This window comes from Dromiciops gliroides, chromosome 3 (assembly GCF_019393635.1).
Source record: "Dromiciops gliroides isolate mDroGli1 chromosome 3, mDroGli1.pri, whole genome shotgun sequence".
NCBI classification, from domain to species: domain Eukaryota; kingdom Metazoa; phylum Chordata; class Mammalia; order Microbiotheria; family Microbiotheriidae; genus Dromiciops; species Dromiciops gliroides.
In genome coordinates, this window is record NC_057863.1 from 447,470,922 (window position 1) to 447,488,258 (window position 17,337).

General features: G+C 33.7%; 1 protein-coding gene across 8 annotated transcripts in view; it reads right to left on the reverse strand.

Moving 5' to 3' along the window:
- The window catches only part of B3GALT1 (beta-1,3-galactosyltransferase 1), a 697,560-nt gene that overhangs the window by 400,228 nt on the left and 279,995 nt on the right, over nucleotides 1-17,337 (reverse strand). For 6 of the 8 annotated variants that reach the window (XR_006355767.1, XM_043997927.1, XM_043997929.1 and 3 more), the window contains one exon: nucleotides 8,373-8,402. The exons of 1 other annotated variant lie outside the window; for it this stretch is intronic. The gene's annotated coding sequence lies outside the window, so the exon portion shown is untranslated. The remainder of the gene's footprint in view (nucleotides 1-8,372; nucleotides 8,403-17,337) is intronic. One more of the 8 variants, XM_043997934.1, reaches the window with a different exon arrangement.

The window sequence follows — 17,337 nt, forward strand, 5'->3', positions numbered from 1 at the left end:
CTTTCCTCAATCTCTCTGCAGCTTCCTGAACCCAAGAATATGGGCCTGGAATCATGAAGTATAGCCTACTTTGCCTGAGAAGAGAAAGTATTTTCTCATTCCTCTTGTTTTCCCCTTCTCTTGGGTCTAGTCACCTAGAACAGATTTTACAAACCAATTTTCTTCCTTCATGATAGTCTAACTGTCCTCTGTAAGATCTATCTGATTTATTTAAGCATTGGTCTAAGGATCTCAGAAGGCCTCAGACTATTAAGAGCATACTTAGAAGTAGCAATTAAACCAGTTTACATTGTGGTCATCTGTTTCAGATGCTGCATGGTTAAACCTTGAAACAAAACAAAACAAAAAAACCACTGTTGCAAATCAACTGAATGATGATTCATAAATATAGTTTAGAAAGCTGATATGTTAAAATCTTATCATTTTGTAAGTATAGCTAGAATCTGTTCCATACTATATGCTGCTAGTCTTAATCCTTCTGTGATTTAAAAAAATCACCCTTAAGAGCAAAATGCAGAATATTTGCCAATTGCACTTCTGATGATTGATGGGTAAATATTTGGAAAAATGTTTAAACTAAAGTACCTCATAAATGCAATCATAATTCCAAAATGACAAGTCTAAATAAGATGTGCCAAGGACAAAGTTCATGCGTAGATGACCAAGAAAAATAGGTTATAGAATAGCAACAGAAATTCTGATGTGGATGAAAACATTTTGTTTAGCCCGCTTGTTTTACAAATGAGGAAGCTGTGGTCCTAAGTGATGAAATGACTTTCACAAGGCTATATAGGGAATTAATGAACAGATTCTGATTAGACCCAGGTCTCTTGACTCACAGTGACTGATCTGGGCCATTCAGAACTAAAATGGCATTGGATTGGAAGTCAGGAGTCTCATTTTCTAGTTTTCTCTTCTGGAAAATGAAAAAGCCAGATTCGTGAAGGAAAGGACCCTTTTGACTCTTGAATTGATATTTTGGGACTGATTCACTTTTGGTTAATTCAGGATTTTCATATAATGGTGAAGTGGAAAGAATGCTATATTTAAAGTCAAAAGACCTGGATTCCAATCCTGATGTGGCTATTTACTACTTATGTAACCTTGGGGAAATGACAACCTCTCAGCTTCTTTTAAAAAATGTGGGTTTTGAACTATGTGAGCTCTGGAGTATATATATGGCTGAAATCAATTTTTTCTCCTTTCTTGTCCTGACTGCTGTCTTCTTGCTCATACAACAAACTTTTACAGTGAAATTCAAGTGTTATATATGACTTTGGTTACTTCTAACAGCTATTATCTTACTCTAACTTAAAAAATGAAATCTGCAGTAATTTAAATTATTATTTGCTTTGGCATAACTGTTATACAGTTAATAATCCCAATATAATAAATATTTGATTATATATTTTGGTCATATAATCAGGAATAAAATAATAAAGCCCTAAAGATGTTTAACAACATATTCAAGTACTTAAGACTTGATTAAGACTGCTGTTAAGGAATAATAAATGAGACTTAAAGGTGGCCAAGGGGGAAATTCAAGGACTCAAAGCACATTTATTAAAGCAACAACAACATATAGTCTTCTTTGATTCAAAATGACTTGCCATCTTTGTGATGTTATTAAGGAACTTTAAAACAACATAAGACTTGGGGCAGCTAGGTGGCGCAGTGGATAGAGCACCGGCCCTGGATTCAGGAGTACCTGAGTTCAAATCCAGCCTCAGACACAACACTTACTAGCTGTGTGACCCTGGGCAAGTCACTTAACCCCAATTGCCTCACTAAAAACAAAACAAAAAAAAAAACAACATAAGATTTTCAATTTTGGTTGATATTGATTTGTTCTTTCAGAGGGACAAAATAGAAATACTGTGAAGAACAACTTTGAGTGATTTAGTAATTTTGACTATTATAAATACCAAATATAACTACAAAGGACCTGTGAAGGAAGACACTATCTGCATTCAGGGAAAAAAATAACTGATAAATAGAAGTATGTATATTTTCTCTCTCCCTCCCTCCCTCTCTCTCTCTCTCTCTCTCTCTCTCTCTCTCTCTCTCTCTCTCTCTCTCTCTCTTTCTCCCCCCCCCCCACAAATATTTTTTGTCTAATTATTACCATCTCAGGGAGTAGAAATTTCTGAAGAAACCCATACTTAGAAGGATTAACAAAATAAAATACTGTCATACTTAAGTAATTATATTGCATTTGCCTTTTAAAACTTAGGTTATTGAAAAAATGCTCTAACTCTGTCTTGATTAAAGAGATGAAAACAAACAATTCTGGGGTAGTTCCACATACCTATTAAGTTGGCTAATAGGACAGAGGAGGAAGATGACAAATATGAAAGGGGATGTAGGGAAAATGCAATTAACGCACTATTTGCGGAGTTGTAAACTGATTCAAACATTCTGTAGAGCCACCAAAAAAGTAAAAGTAAAAACAAATGTTAAATTTATTTTTATGTGTAAATGGGGGAAAATAAAATACTCAATATGTTTTTGAAAAGGTTATTTTCCCTTCCTTTCTTTTGTTGATCTTTGTCCTCAAGTTGTGATTTCTATGTTTGTATATATGCATGTACATATGGATATTTTTGTATGTAGAAAGCAAGCTTGAGACATATCCAAAAGGATCTCCTTGATTATTACGGAAAATGATTACACCATGTGGTGTGCCTGTATGAGGGATAGAGTTGGCATGAGTTTAAGAATGGAGGGAGTTTTTTCTTGCTTCAAAAGAGAGCACATGTGGTTCTAGGTTCTCTGCAGGGAGAGACCCTTGAAATGAGAGAAAGAACTTTGCAAAGCAACAGACAGGCAGAGGATCTAGTACCTCAACATATCTCTAATGCTGAGCTTTAGTCTATAAATATATCAGGGAATCTTTCCTTGGTTGAGATCAGGGACAGTCCTGGTTACTCTGAGATATCTTGTTCCCAATGAGAGAGTTCATTCACTCTATGTATTATCGAATACACAGAGTGTATTGTCTATATAATCTATATAATTCCTCTGATTTCTGTTTGATATCTTTTTGGATAAATGGGTTTATGATCTATTCACTATTTGTGATGGGTTTTTGTACATGTAGGATTTAGTTGGGAGTCAAGTCTGCATATAGCTTGGGGCATTCCTCCTTTCATGGATAGTGATCAGAAAAGCTGTTTGAACCAATAAACGATTTCCTCTAGTTGAGTAATATTTAAAGAGAAAGATATAATTTTAGACTAGCAGCTCTTTTCTGAGGAGAGCAGTGGGGCTATCTTCATGGCCCCCTTTCCTATTCCCCTCCAGGAAAGAATCAAAGTCTCCCTTAGAGACAGGTGGCCTAGATTCCACAGATATCTATTTATATCTCCCTATAAACTGCATTTAGATAACTTATGGGACATCTATAACCTACATGGGCAATAGCACCATATACTTAAACATATGCGTATAATTATACACACACACACACACACACACACACACACATATATATATATATATACATACATACATACATACATGCACGCACACGTATATTTGATCTATATTGATGAGAGACAGAGAGACAGAGAATATATAGTTCCTGGTACATAGCATTTAATAGTTTAAAGAGAGACAGAGACAGAGATAGAGAGATAGAGAGATAGATAGATTATATTGGGTACCACACTTTAGGAAGGACATCCACAATGTGGAGCACTTCTAGAGAAGGAAAATCAAAAAGGTAAGGCAAGGACCAACCAGATTCAAGAGTTTTAGGATTTTTAGCCTGTGAGGAAGAAAAAAAAAAAAGATTTGGTGGGTGTCAGGACTAGTGCAGGGTTGTGGAGATGAAAGTCACACTCACATATCTCATGTAGATGAGGGATAAGATTTATTTTCCTTAGTTTCTGATGAAAGAAATGATAACAGTTGGACATTTTAGAGAATATTTCAGGTCAGATTGCTATAAAGAGAGGCTTTTGAACACTTCAAACTGTCTAAAAGTGGAATTGAATGCTTTAGAAAGTAGTGAGCTACCAAACACCGGGGGGCCGTAAGGTTGAGACTGGATAATTATCCTTCAAGAATGTTGTTGAGGGGATTCCTGCTGTTGTATGTGTTGGATTAGGTGACCTCTAAGATCAACTTCCAACTGTGAGGTCCTGCAAATTCATCTATTTTTTTTCTAGACATTATATTTTGCAAATGATAAATATAGAAATATAAGGGAGATTTCTTAAGGTTCTCCCCCTCCCACACCATTCAAATATATCTTTGTATAAACTTATGTCGACTACAGACATAAATAATCCAGTTGTTTCTGTCATAACTCTGTCTACACCCATAAATCTTCAATGTATCCTATTCTTTGTGGTTTGCCAAGATTCTCAGCCAATACAATAAGGTGATTTCCAACAGTTCCTTAAACCCTGTTCATCTCAGAGATTTCACTGTCAGGACACTTCCAATTCTCTAAGCTGACCTTAAGTCTTCAAAGAAATGAAAATGAACCCTTCCTCACAAAAGACTGAGAACTTCTAGTCTACACTCTCTAAATTTGTTAAATAATTCCCACTGCTAAGAGAAGAGACTTGGCCTTTGAAGATCTTAAATATGTTTTCTCAGATCTATTTTCTGAGTTTGCAATACATAGCCCTTTGTTAAGGGCTAAAATTCTAGCTAGTCTGTCTAAAATATTTAATGAGTGGTCGCCAATCAATTACAAGCTTTAGCAAGAGTTAGACTTTTAAGCATTTATTAAGGAGAATAAGAATTTGGTAAAGAGAGAGAGAAAGGCCTAGATTCCTATTTATTAAAGGGAGAGCACATTTCTAGCTCCCTTCTCCGCCAGCGTCCTCAGGAAAGAGCCCCCAGTCTCCTCCTTCCTCCTCCCACTAGTCCGCGTCACTTCCTGATACCAAAGAAAAGACTCCTGGTCTTGCCCTCAAAGACCTTCGCTTCATGGGCAGAACTCTTCTACAGTAAGTATCCAGCAGGTGGCGTTATTCCAATCGTTACAGTCCCCCCTGTTGTTCCTCAAGAAACAGAATGTTTCCTTGGCGGAACAGTAAAAAGAATATAATAACTATTGCTAACTAATAATATGTGAACAACAATATAGAAAAGGAAGAGAGGAAAGTTTTGTCCAGAGGGGCGATTTTTTTTTGTCCTCATGAACCGACGCTTTGACATTAGTCTTGCAAAGGGAGGGCCTCTGCAGAGAATACATATTACAGATGGTGTATATTATAACAGAAAAAGAAAAGAGAAAAAAAACAAAACAAAACTGTTCATTTAAAGTCTCTGAAAGTCTTTTCTCAGATGTCCTCTAGGTGTAGTCGTGGAATGGAAGTCTTTTCAGGGGTTGATGTGTGGATACTGGTAATCAGCCAGGAAATTTCCTACAAAATTGAGCTTAACACAACTTTAAAATAGCTTTGTCAATAATCAAATCAAACAATGAAAGTTCTCAAAAACATGTCTAAGGGAATTCAGAATCTTAGTTGTTACACATGAAACATATAATAAAACAAAAATTGAACCATTCTTTAAAATTATAATATTACTATAGTCCCCCCCTTATGGAGGGTAATTGAGAAGACAATTGCTGCGATATTAATTATTAAAAATATTTTTTTATCTTTGTTTCATCACTTTTTGCATCATCTGCCTAATTATCCTCATGCCATTATGAGAAATTAAAAAATCTAATATAATTGGTAACAGGTGTCAAGGCCAAATTCAACACTGTATTTATCATGACACCTGAGATAATTATGGGGGTTACCATAAAAGAACAGAGAAATGATGGGATATGAGCATTCCCACACTTGAGCAATATATACTGCCCATGCAGTATGCCAGGTTTAAAATAGGTGGATGGAATACATGTCCATGCCACCGAACATATTGGAGGAAACTGAGTCAGACTTAATCAGATGCATGGGACTGAGATGTCCATGGCATCAGGCATATAGGAGGGAGCATAGAAGCCAGGTGTAGAAGTGAGATGGGTGGGATGAATACTTCCAGCCATCTGTACAATATTGTGGGGAAAAATAAAATAAAATATTAAACCAAGAGAATCCAACCTCAACATTAGTCAAAAGCCGTTCCCTCGGCCATACCTTGACTTCATGCATGTCTCCCCTCATGTGACAGTTCAGTGTCTGCTCTTGCATGTATTCCTCTTGTGATTGGATGGCATCTTGGCCAACTGGCATCTGATAACTCAGAATAAAGGCAATTAATGTCTTAAATGATAAGTTCCCATAATCCAAGTCTCATATGGATTTAAAAATTGAGGATAATAAATGATTGCAAAAAATGTGAATACATCTTGACTCAGAACACAATATATAATTATGCAACAATTTCAAATAATACCCCTTTTTTTTACTTAGTATACAATTACTTTTGTGAAAAATCTGAACATATTTAAATACAAGTTAAAGCACAACACAATCTCAAAGACAATGTTTACAAATGTTCCCCTCTTTTTTTTTTTGAATATGCTTATCAAAAATAATACTTCTAGAATCAATTTACACTTGCCATGGCAAACAATTTGCTAGGGAAATGCTTTAAAGAGTTTGATCAAATAATCAGTTGAGAGAAAAAAAAATAACAAAAACAACTCAGAATATGGGAGCACAATACTCCTAGAATTAACATTGTATAATAAAATCAAAACCATCTTGCAATGTTTCAAAATTAGATAGACAAATGAATAGAAGAAAATACACATGGAACAATAAAAGACAATGAAATTCAAACTAAGGAAATCTAAATGAATATGAACTTAATATTAATAAGAGTATTATAAAATATAAACTTGATCACATGACTATCAAAAGCTTTTACAAATATTCTCCTTGTTTTAGAAACTAAGTATAAGACACAATCTCAAAAGCATGAAAATCTCTATGAAAATAAACCGATACCATTAATTTCAAAATGTATATATAATAGCATAGAAATTCTATGTAACCTCTGAACTGATACTATTACTCTGAGTGAATTCAGAACACTTTTGATTCCTATATCTAAAATCCCCAATACTCATATCAATACCTTGCTGCTTACTTCTACATTTCTGTAAAATATGTACCCTTCCATGGCAAAAGAAGCGGAGTCTTGAACTATGGTGATGATTGTCATTCTTATTCAGCTTAAGTTTTTCTTCCTTAACCCCTCTATATTGTCTGTCAGTCTTTTCACCATACAAATGCTTTATAATATTACTAATTAAAGACAAAAGCAGGTTAGCAAAATTATGAACAAAACGGGCATATGTGGAACTTAAAGGGCTTTCTAAGGTTGTCTCAGAAGCACAGCCAGGCTGGGGAAGGGCTGAGCCTGAAGCTGCAGATGTAGTTAGAGAAAGCTGAGCATGCGCATCAGATCTCTGGACTTCCCAGGCAGGGGAAGCAATGGGCTTGGCCATGGGAGGAGTAGAGGGTGGGGTCTGGAGAGGAGGGGAGGGACCAGAGCAATTTGAATCACACTTGATTTTGAACTCAGGCCTGGATTCCTCTTCCCCCACGTTGCCTCCAGGTGCTAGGGGATTAAAAGCTACTAGAGGGTGGGTCATTGCCTCCAGGCATGCAAAATTAGAGCAACAATTAGTGTTAGAACTGGGAAAAGCTGCAGGAATCTCTTCAGGTTTCTCTGAAAATGCATGGTTGGGAGAGGGAGAGATATTTCCTTGTGTGAGTAAGTTGCTGGCTCTTTTAACAAAAATAAAAAGAAAAATAGAAAATCCACAAAAACAAAGCATTAACATGATCTTATCTCCCATTTGTCTGGTTAAACAGACTAAAATCAAAAATAGGGTAATTAGGGAGTTTAAAAGGTCCATTTGAAAAAATCTAAGGGGAAAACACAGCCAGTACGCCAGTACCTAGCAGTTTAAAGGGTAGGGGAAATTTCTTACCCAACCAGAAGATCAGAAGAAGACTGAGGTTTAGCTTTCCTCTTCGTGGTCAGCCATCTGTTAAGGGCTAAAATTCTAGCTAGTCTGTCTAAAATATTTAATGAGTGGTCGCCAATCAATTACAAGCTTTAGCAAGAGTTAGACTTTTAAGCATTTATTAAGGAGAATAAGAATTTGGTAAGAGAGAGAGAAAGGCCTAGATTCCTATTTATTAAAGGGAGAGCACATTTCTAGCTCCCTTCTCCGCCAGCGTCCTCAGGAAAGAGCCCCCAGTCTCCTCCTTCCTCCTCCCACTAGTCCGCGTCACTTCCTGATACCAAAGAAAAGACTCCTGGTCTTGCCCTCAAAGACCTTTGCTTCATGGGCAGAACTCTTCTACAGTAAGTATCCAGCAGGTGGCGTTATTCCAATCATTACACCTTCATTGGAAAAGAACCAAATGTATTACACTTACCTTTGATAGTCAAACTGTCATCAGGTTCTTCTGAAAGAAAAATAGATATTCAGAGTTTTAGTGAGATTTTTTAACATAAGATGAAACATACCACTTTTAATTCAAATAATTATATACAAATATAATAAAATTTATTCCCTTTCTATTGAGATATTTAGCCTTTCCCCAGAAAGATAAATAACTGTAGTTCATTTAAATATATTCACAATATCTCTAACAGTAAATGAATTATGTTAATACATAGAAATTAAACACACACATATGTATGTATATATGTGTATATATATATATACACACACACATCTCACACATATATAATATACTACATGAAAATACCATGAAATTTGTGATTAACATGGGTATATCATCTGCTGCCTTTCAAGTCCCATACTACATAACAGTACAAAGACAGGAAGGATATTTATGTTGCAGAATACAATCACTTGTTACAATTACTTTAGATTTCACTGTAAAGCAGGTGGGATCACACCAAAATAAACTATTAAAGGTAATACCAAAGTGGATCACCAAAGGGCTGATATACTGCTGTTCATAGCTGGGACTTATAAAGAAAAATTTAGAAAAACAAAATGGTTCTTAATGGGAAATTGGTTGTTTGGTGACCTATTCACCAGGGTTCAAAGATTAGGAGCTCATAACAGTGTCTTTTAAAGGTATTTCTATTTATTTTTGGAAAAAATCTTTTTATTTTGTATCAAACTGATATAATATATTAAAAGATAAAATGAGGCTCAGGATCTTTATTTTAAGTCACTGGTATTGGAGTCTGAAATTACATAGGAAGAAATTAATAAGGTTCTCTATATAGAAGTATATACAATAAGAATGCTCTAGGACAGAATAAAATATAGCTTTTTATATATTATTACTTTGGTGGGTGGAAGGGCATCTATTAGCTAATTTAGATCACTAGAGTACCAACACAATTTCTTTAATATACTGGGAGAAACCGACTCAATGTGTACACATGCTTCTAATGGGTATATTTATAAGCTCCTATGGATATAATTAGTGTCATTGGGAGAATATGTGCTTATTCAATAATATAGTAATTAGTAGTTTTTATTCCAATAAAAGTGACTTAATAGAAGACAGGCACTATTTTATTTCAGTTGTGCCTAAAAGAGTAGCATGTATGATCTGGCATGAAATATACTTTAATATTGTTTGAAGTTTAATAAGTCCCTACTAAATGTTAGTGGTAGAGGGTTAGGATTAGAGCTGGAAGTAAAATTAGGGTTAGGGGTAGAGTCAGAATCAGAATTTAGCAGTGTGTGAGGCACCGTGGTGTATCCAGAGTTGTGATGTCCAGTGCTTGCTCTCAAGCAATGTAAACCTAATTACAGAGACAGGGTACCTTCAGCCAGCTACTAAGTAACTACAAGAGATAGTATATTATTACCCAAATATGTGTTGGACTTGATGATTTTTAAGAGGTTACAGAGCAAGAAATCCCTGTGGGCTTGCCATAAAAAATGACTAATGGCCACATTCCAATAATACATTAAAATGGTAATAAAATAAACATAGCCTATCAAGGTTAGGTTATCTCTTACTACAATAAGGATGTTTAGGCAGCTAGGTTAAAGCTTTGGAGATGCCAAGTAAAAGCATTAAGCAATATAGACCTACCCGATGACTACACCAACCTCTGTCTAATTCTAATGATGAAAATAAAAACAGGGAGAGCCAGAACTGCTAAGCTGCTAATTTTTAGGATGACCCATTTGCTGCTAGTATGGAGCTGTTTATTTCATAGGAAGAGGGCCAGCATTGTGCAGCAAAAATGTTGGATTTAGAGTTAATGGGCCCAGATTCAAATCCCATTTGATACCTCTGTGACTTTGGAAAAGTTACTTTCCTTCCATTTAATAGCCATGTAGCTTTGTGAAGCAATTGACTTCTTCAACTGTAAAATTAGGAGGTTGGACCTTGAAGATCCATTTTAATCCTAAATCTATGATCTTAAGATCATGAGACCTTTACATGGAGGAACAATATGACTGTCTGTGTAAGATGTCTATTTTTCCTTGGTAAATTTGCCTGTATGTCTGTGTTTTATTAAACCACATTTTACTTCTCCAGAAAGCATCAACAATCAGAATGAAGTATTATGAACTTAGCCTGAGAAAGGAGAGAGGGTACTAGATTTGGGAACAGATAAACTGGGGTTTAATTTCAGTTCTATCACTGAGTAGTTAGGAAAAATTGGGAAAATTACTAAATATTTCTGCATGTCAGTTCCCTTATTTATAGATTGAAGATAATAAAGCACTTTTAACTTTATAGAATAAGGGTAGCTAGGTGGTGCAGTGGATGGAGCACTGGCCCTGGAGTCAGGAGGACCTGAGTTCAAACCTGGCCTCAGACACTTAACCCTTACTAACTGTGTGACCCTGGGCAAGTCACTTAACCCCAATTGCCTCACAAAAAAGAACCCCCCCCCAAAAAAACCCCCACAACTTTATAGAATTGTTGTGATGAGCAAGTAACAAAACATATGTAAAATGTTTTATGAAGTACTGTATAAATGAGAGTCATTATCATGAATAATTCCAGATGATTGATTTAAAGCTGGAAAGGACTTCAGAGGCCATTAAGAAAAAACCTCTGCATTTTCCACACAAGGAAACCAAGACTCAACAATGTTAAAATGCTTAACAGAGCTCACACAGATAGGAAATATAAGAGGTAGAATTTGAACTCACATTTTCTGACTGCAAAGCCAATAATCTTTCCATCCTACCATGCTACTTTCCTTTTGTATTCTCCTTGAGGGCAAGGCCTATGTCTTTTTTAATTTCTATCTCCCTCAGCGGTTAAAAGTGTCTTGTAAATAGCGTTCATTTCATATATGTAGGTTGAATGAATACCCCAGATGTGAATGTTTTCAAATCTATGAAACTTTAAAAACACATTTCTTTTATCCCTATAGGGAGCAAAAGGTCATATATTATTTGCATTTTACAAAATATAATATTACACTGAAAATTAGATGTGAAGTGGCTTTACAAAGTTCCTAAATCAAATTTATAATTCAGATCTCTGGATTTTCAGTTTGAAGTTCATTTCTGTTTTGCAGACAAAAATATATCTGATAGAAAATAGAGTAAATATCATGGGGAGGGAATAGGATAGAAGGAAACACAGCTAGCAATAGTAGTTGTCAAAACACTTTTGAAGCAGAGACAAGAGCAATGTAAGATGAAGATGATGGTGATGATGGTGACAATGATCGAATGATTGATTGATGGATTGATTGATGATGATGCTAAAACATATGGTATTTACTTTTCTGGGCTATTGTAAAGAAAAGTCTTCATCATATATAAGGTACCATATACATGTTATCTATTATTGTTGTTGCAATAATCAATCTCATGCGTTTATTGTAAGGAAATATCTCTTTAAAGTACTATATAAATATAGTTTACTATAAAGAAATGATGAGTGGGATGCTATCAGAAAAACCTGGAAAGACCTACATGTACTGATGTACTGATTTTGGAAAATAAAAATTATAAAGGCTGGGGCTACAAAAAAATATCTGATACCTGAAAAAATACATGATCAATCCTCCATAAAATAGTCTTTTAATAATGGAGGAAAAATTTGCCATCTAGCATCTACATAGAGATTGATGTGTATCTATACTTTATACCTTATTCTTCCAATATAACAGAAACCTAAATGCTTATATATAACTAGCCATTCTTAAAAATTCCTGGGGGTGATTTCCTTTTCATTCCTTCTCTTGGGAAAGGTAATCATTTATATAATCAACCTGACTTTTTAGTCTTATTTTTCATGTTTTAAGTATCTTTTTCTTTCCAATACACTATTTTCTGCCATACTTCTCATTCATTAATCTCAGGAGTATATAACTGTCATAATACAATAAATTTCCTTCTTCCACCATGACAATAATACCTTCAAAGAACTTCAGTAGGTTCATTAAGTTTGATTTCTATTGTCTGAATATATCTAGGTAACCTTTGATCAAAATTGATTTTATTCTTCTATCATTACTTTTAAACAAATTTGGTCAGATTGGCTCCATAAATAACATTAAAATCAATGGCCTAGTCATTATTGTTTCATTAATAATTTTACTAAATAGAACACTGTCCAATATTTATAGCCTCTTTGTCAGATAAATTTCCTAGTGATAAAAGCTTTGAACCTCATAGGACAAGCTTAAACTTTCATTTTCTCATTGGTTTAGCTAAGACAAAATGAGCACATTCTCTCACTTAACAATTAGAATAAACAGTACATTGAAATGCAATCTGTTTTTCAGCTTCTCTACATCTTTGAACAGTACTCTTCAATCAAGTGCTAGAAAAGATGATCTCTAAGGTCTCTTACAGGTCTGATGGGCTATGATTACATGAAACCTTTATCTGAGAATTTACTCACTTTTCTCATTGACCCCAAAGTATAAATTAGCTCTTCCTTAAACCAATTCGTTAGCAAGATATAAACAAAAAAATTGAAGGAATAAAATGTCACTAAGGAATGTCCAAATTGTTTCTAGATTATTTGATAGTCATATCATTCTTCAGGCCAAAATTTAGAAAAACATAGAACACATTATGGGCAAAGAGTCTTCTTGACTTCTGTAGGAAAGGTACTATTCCTTCCCAAATGAGATCAGGAACACCAGAGTTTGTTTATAGGGTGCTGTTTTCCTCTAAAGTCACTGGCCAAAAGAATGTTAATATTGATAAAATCCTGGAAGAATGAAATGATTCCTACAAAAGCAGAGGTAAGACTACCACCCATTCATTGCAAATAATTCTCTGTTCTCAAAGTGAAAGCTGTATTTTGTATGAGTTTATGCCTTACAGAAGGAATCTAAAGATTTCCAAGTAACTGGGAATTTTTTATTCCCAAGGAACATATTCTACTAGGCTCCCTCCATTTATTTATAAATACAGAGAAATTTATATAGAAAATATTTGATCTTGACAACAAAATTATAAAAGAACAAACAATAATATCATTATTTTAGACTATAGCAGTAAGTGCTCTATATCTTCAATTCAATACTTCATTCAATATTTTAGAGTATTGCAATTCTTCAAATAATAAAATGTGTTAATTTTTCAAACTTATTTAGCTTAGAGAAAAAATGATATCCAAGAGGAATTTTTTTTAAATGAACTAAAAACTAAAATCCAGAACTTTCAGGTAAATATAAATATATACACACACAAGGAGCCAAAAAGAAGTTCAAGAATCAAGGAGCCATAGAAACAATCATCCAATACTTGTCAGATGATATGTTAGAGAAAAGGGGAGTTTAGAATGTGATATTCCAAAAGGCAATAGATAAAGGATTATCTATTTAGCAAAATTAAGTATAACCTTATGAGAGGGGCAGGGCAGGGGAAACGGACCTATAATGAAATAGATGATTTCCAACCATTCCTGATGAAATGGAATGCAGACATTGAGAAAAATATAAAAATGTATAAACATTTTTTAATTGAAAAGGAATAAATGGGGAAGGATTGTTTACATGTTTAATAGGGGAATAATGAAGAAAATATTTTCTCACAACCCTAATATATTTAAGGGTTACAGAGAAATATTAGAATGATACAGCATATGTGTATGGTTTTGTTCTGTTTTAATACTCTTAGTAGAAGACTAAATTGGGAAGGATGTAGGAACTGTACAGGGAAAGAAAAGAGAAGGAATTCACTACTATATGATGAAGTTATATACAATGAACAGTTTATATAGTCATGGGAAAAGGGATAGAGAGAATGATCATGAACCTTACTTTAATCTGAACTAGATAAAGGAGGATTAAATATAGTTACACTTTCATGTGACTCTGTGTGTGTGTGTGTGTGTGTGTGTGTGTGTGTGTGTGTGAGTGAGTGAGTGAGAGAGAGAGAGAGAGAGAGAGAGGGAGAGGGAGAGGGAGCTCTCAGCTTATCAGTACATTAAATTCAAAAGAGAAATAGGAAAGAAAAAGATACAGTAGGGAGGGGTCTAGGGAGTCAAGGACAGGGGTGGGGCAGGATCTGAAAATGGAGTACCCTTAAGAAAAATAAACATGCATTGGATGGAGAAATGTGAAGGGTAAACTAAAAGGCAAGGAATAAAGAGTAAAAATCCAAGATGAGGGAAAGAAAAGAGCTTCAATGGAGAGAATACAGGTTGTTGTACTTATAAGATTGCACTTCCTTTCGTAAAAGGTAGAAGTAAAGAGGAAAATGTACAAGTGAATTGGATGGAAGAAAATGTACAATTCAAAATCATAACTCTGAATGCAAATGGAATAAACTCACCCATAAATGAGAAGAGAATAGCAGGTGGATCAGAAAGTAAAAATCTAATAATATATTATTTATAAGAAACATAGTGATTCACATAGAATTAAAAAGAGGGGTTGGAGTGAAATTTATTATGCTTCAAATGAACTAAAAAGAAGCAGGGGAAGCAGACACAATTTCAGATTAAACTACAGAAATATAAATTTGATAAAAAGAGGCAGCAAAATTACATTATGCTAAAAGATAACGTAGATAATAAATCAACACCAGTCCTTAACATATATGTGCTTAGCAACATAACAATCAAAATACTTGAAGTTATGCTTTCAGATATAAACTTGACCAAAAGTTAAAGAATGTAAAAAACTGAAGAGAACTTTAGAAAAATTAGAAATGATAAATCTCTGATCAATATGGAAGAGAAAATAATTTACATTACTCTAAGATATACACGGCGCCTTTACAAAAAAAAAAATGAACCTGTATTAGGGCATAAAGATGCTACCAAAACGTCAAAATGTAGGAGTATTAAACATCATTTCTTGATCACAACATGATAAAAATCATATTCAATAAAAAGGCTTTAAAATTTTGAAAGTACTTAGAGGCTACATAATATAATTCTAAGTAATTTAATTCTAAAGAACCAGTGGAGCAAAAAAAGTAGAAACAATGTAAGACCTCATCAGAGAAAATGACAATAATGAGACAAAACCCCCCAAATTTATGGTATGCAGCTTAAGTAATTCTGAGGTGGGTTTTGTATGGGGAGAAAGAGCTAATCAATGAATTGGGCATAGAATTTTTAAAAATTTGAACCATAAAAAATTCTTAAGTGAATAATAAAGTAGAGATTTAAAAAATGAAAGGTTATTAAAAATGAAAGAAAAAACATTGAATTCATAAATAAAACTAGGATCTTTTTTTTGAGAGGGAGACATAAAACATAAACATATAATCACTTTTTTAAAGAGAGAAAAGCAAAATTTTCATATCAAAGGTGAAAAAGAAGAAATAAAGACAATTGAAGAGAAAATAAAGGAAATTATCTGAAACCATTTTGCCCAATTACATGCTAAAAAATTGATGATTTCCTTTTTAATTGTTTTTAATTCTTTTTGCTTTTGATGTGCAAAAATTGGCTCTTCTTTCCCAAAATACTTTAAAAAGAATAGATGAATACTTGAAAGAGTAAATATATACATATACATATACATACATACATTTATATATATATAGGGGGTGAGGCAAAGAGTAAATATATACATATACATACACACATACACATATACACATATATACATACATATATATACATATATACATATATATACATACACACACACACACACATATATATATATATATATTTATATTTGGGGGTAGAGCAAAGAGGGTTAAGTGATTTGCCCAGGGTCACACAGCTAGTAAGAGTCAAGTGTCTTAGGTCAGATTTGAACTCAGATTCTCCTGAGTCCAGGGCTGGTGTTTTATCCACTGCGCCACCTTGCTGCCCCCCAAGTAAAATATTCATTAACAAAAGAAGGGATAGATTGTTTTAATAAACCAATATCGGAAAAAGAAATTTAACAAACTCTAGATGAACTCCCCCAAAGGAAGAATAACAACATTTAGGACCAGATGTATTTATAATATAAATCCTATCAAACATTCAAAGAAAAATTAACTATATAAAATGTTTGCAATAATAATAAGAAAAGGCATCCTCCCATTGTCATTATATATATATATATATATATATATATATATATATATATATGGTATTAATAGCTAACTGAGAGAGACAAAGCAAAAAAGAAACCTACAGACCAATATCACCAGTGTACATTGACACAAAAATTATAACTAAAGCAATATTAAGTAGGTTACAACATGTAATAAAGGCTACACACTTTTACCAGGTTAGCTATATACACCAGGAATGCATATTTTGTTTAAGATGAACAAGAATTGAAATACAATGAAATATGTAAATAACATAAAAATATTTGATGATATCAATAGATGCTGAAAAGGCTTTTGACACAATCCAACATCTCTTTCAAGTAAAAACTCTTGAGATTATAGTAATAAATAGACCTTTCCTTACTATAGTCAATAATATCTATTTAAATCCAAGAGCAACTATTTTATGTGATTGAACAAAGTTAGAGGCCTTTAAAATAAGATAAAGGTAAGGCAAAAATATGCATTAGCACCACTACTATTTAGCATAATGTTAGAATGCTGGCTATCACAACAAGACAATAAAAAATATTGAGGGAATAAGCACAACCAGAAATGAAATAAAATCACTGATTTTTGCAGAGGATATAGAACCCCAAGTAGTCAATTAAAACTTAATTGAAACAATCATTTTGGGAAAGATACAATATAGAAAATAAATCCACATAAATAATTAGCATCCCTGTATATTACCCATAAACCACAGCAGGAAGAACTAAAAAGAACAATTTCATTCAAAATTCCTACAGTAGCTGTAAAATATTTGGAAGTATAAGTAACAAGATTCACTTAGAAACTACATGATTCCAAATATGAAGCACTCTTTGCAGAAATAATCTAAATAATTAGAGAAACATTGTTTATGGGTAGCATGATCTATGTGATAAAAGCCTATCTAGATAAATTGA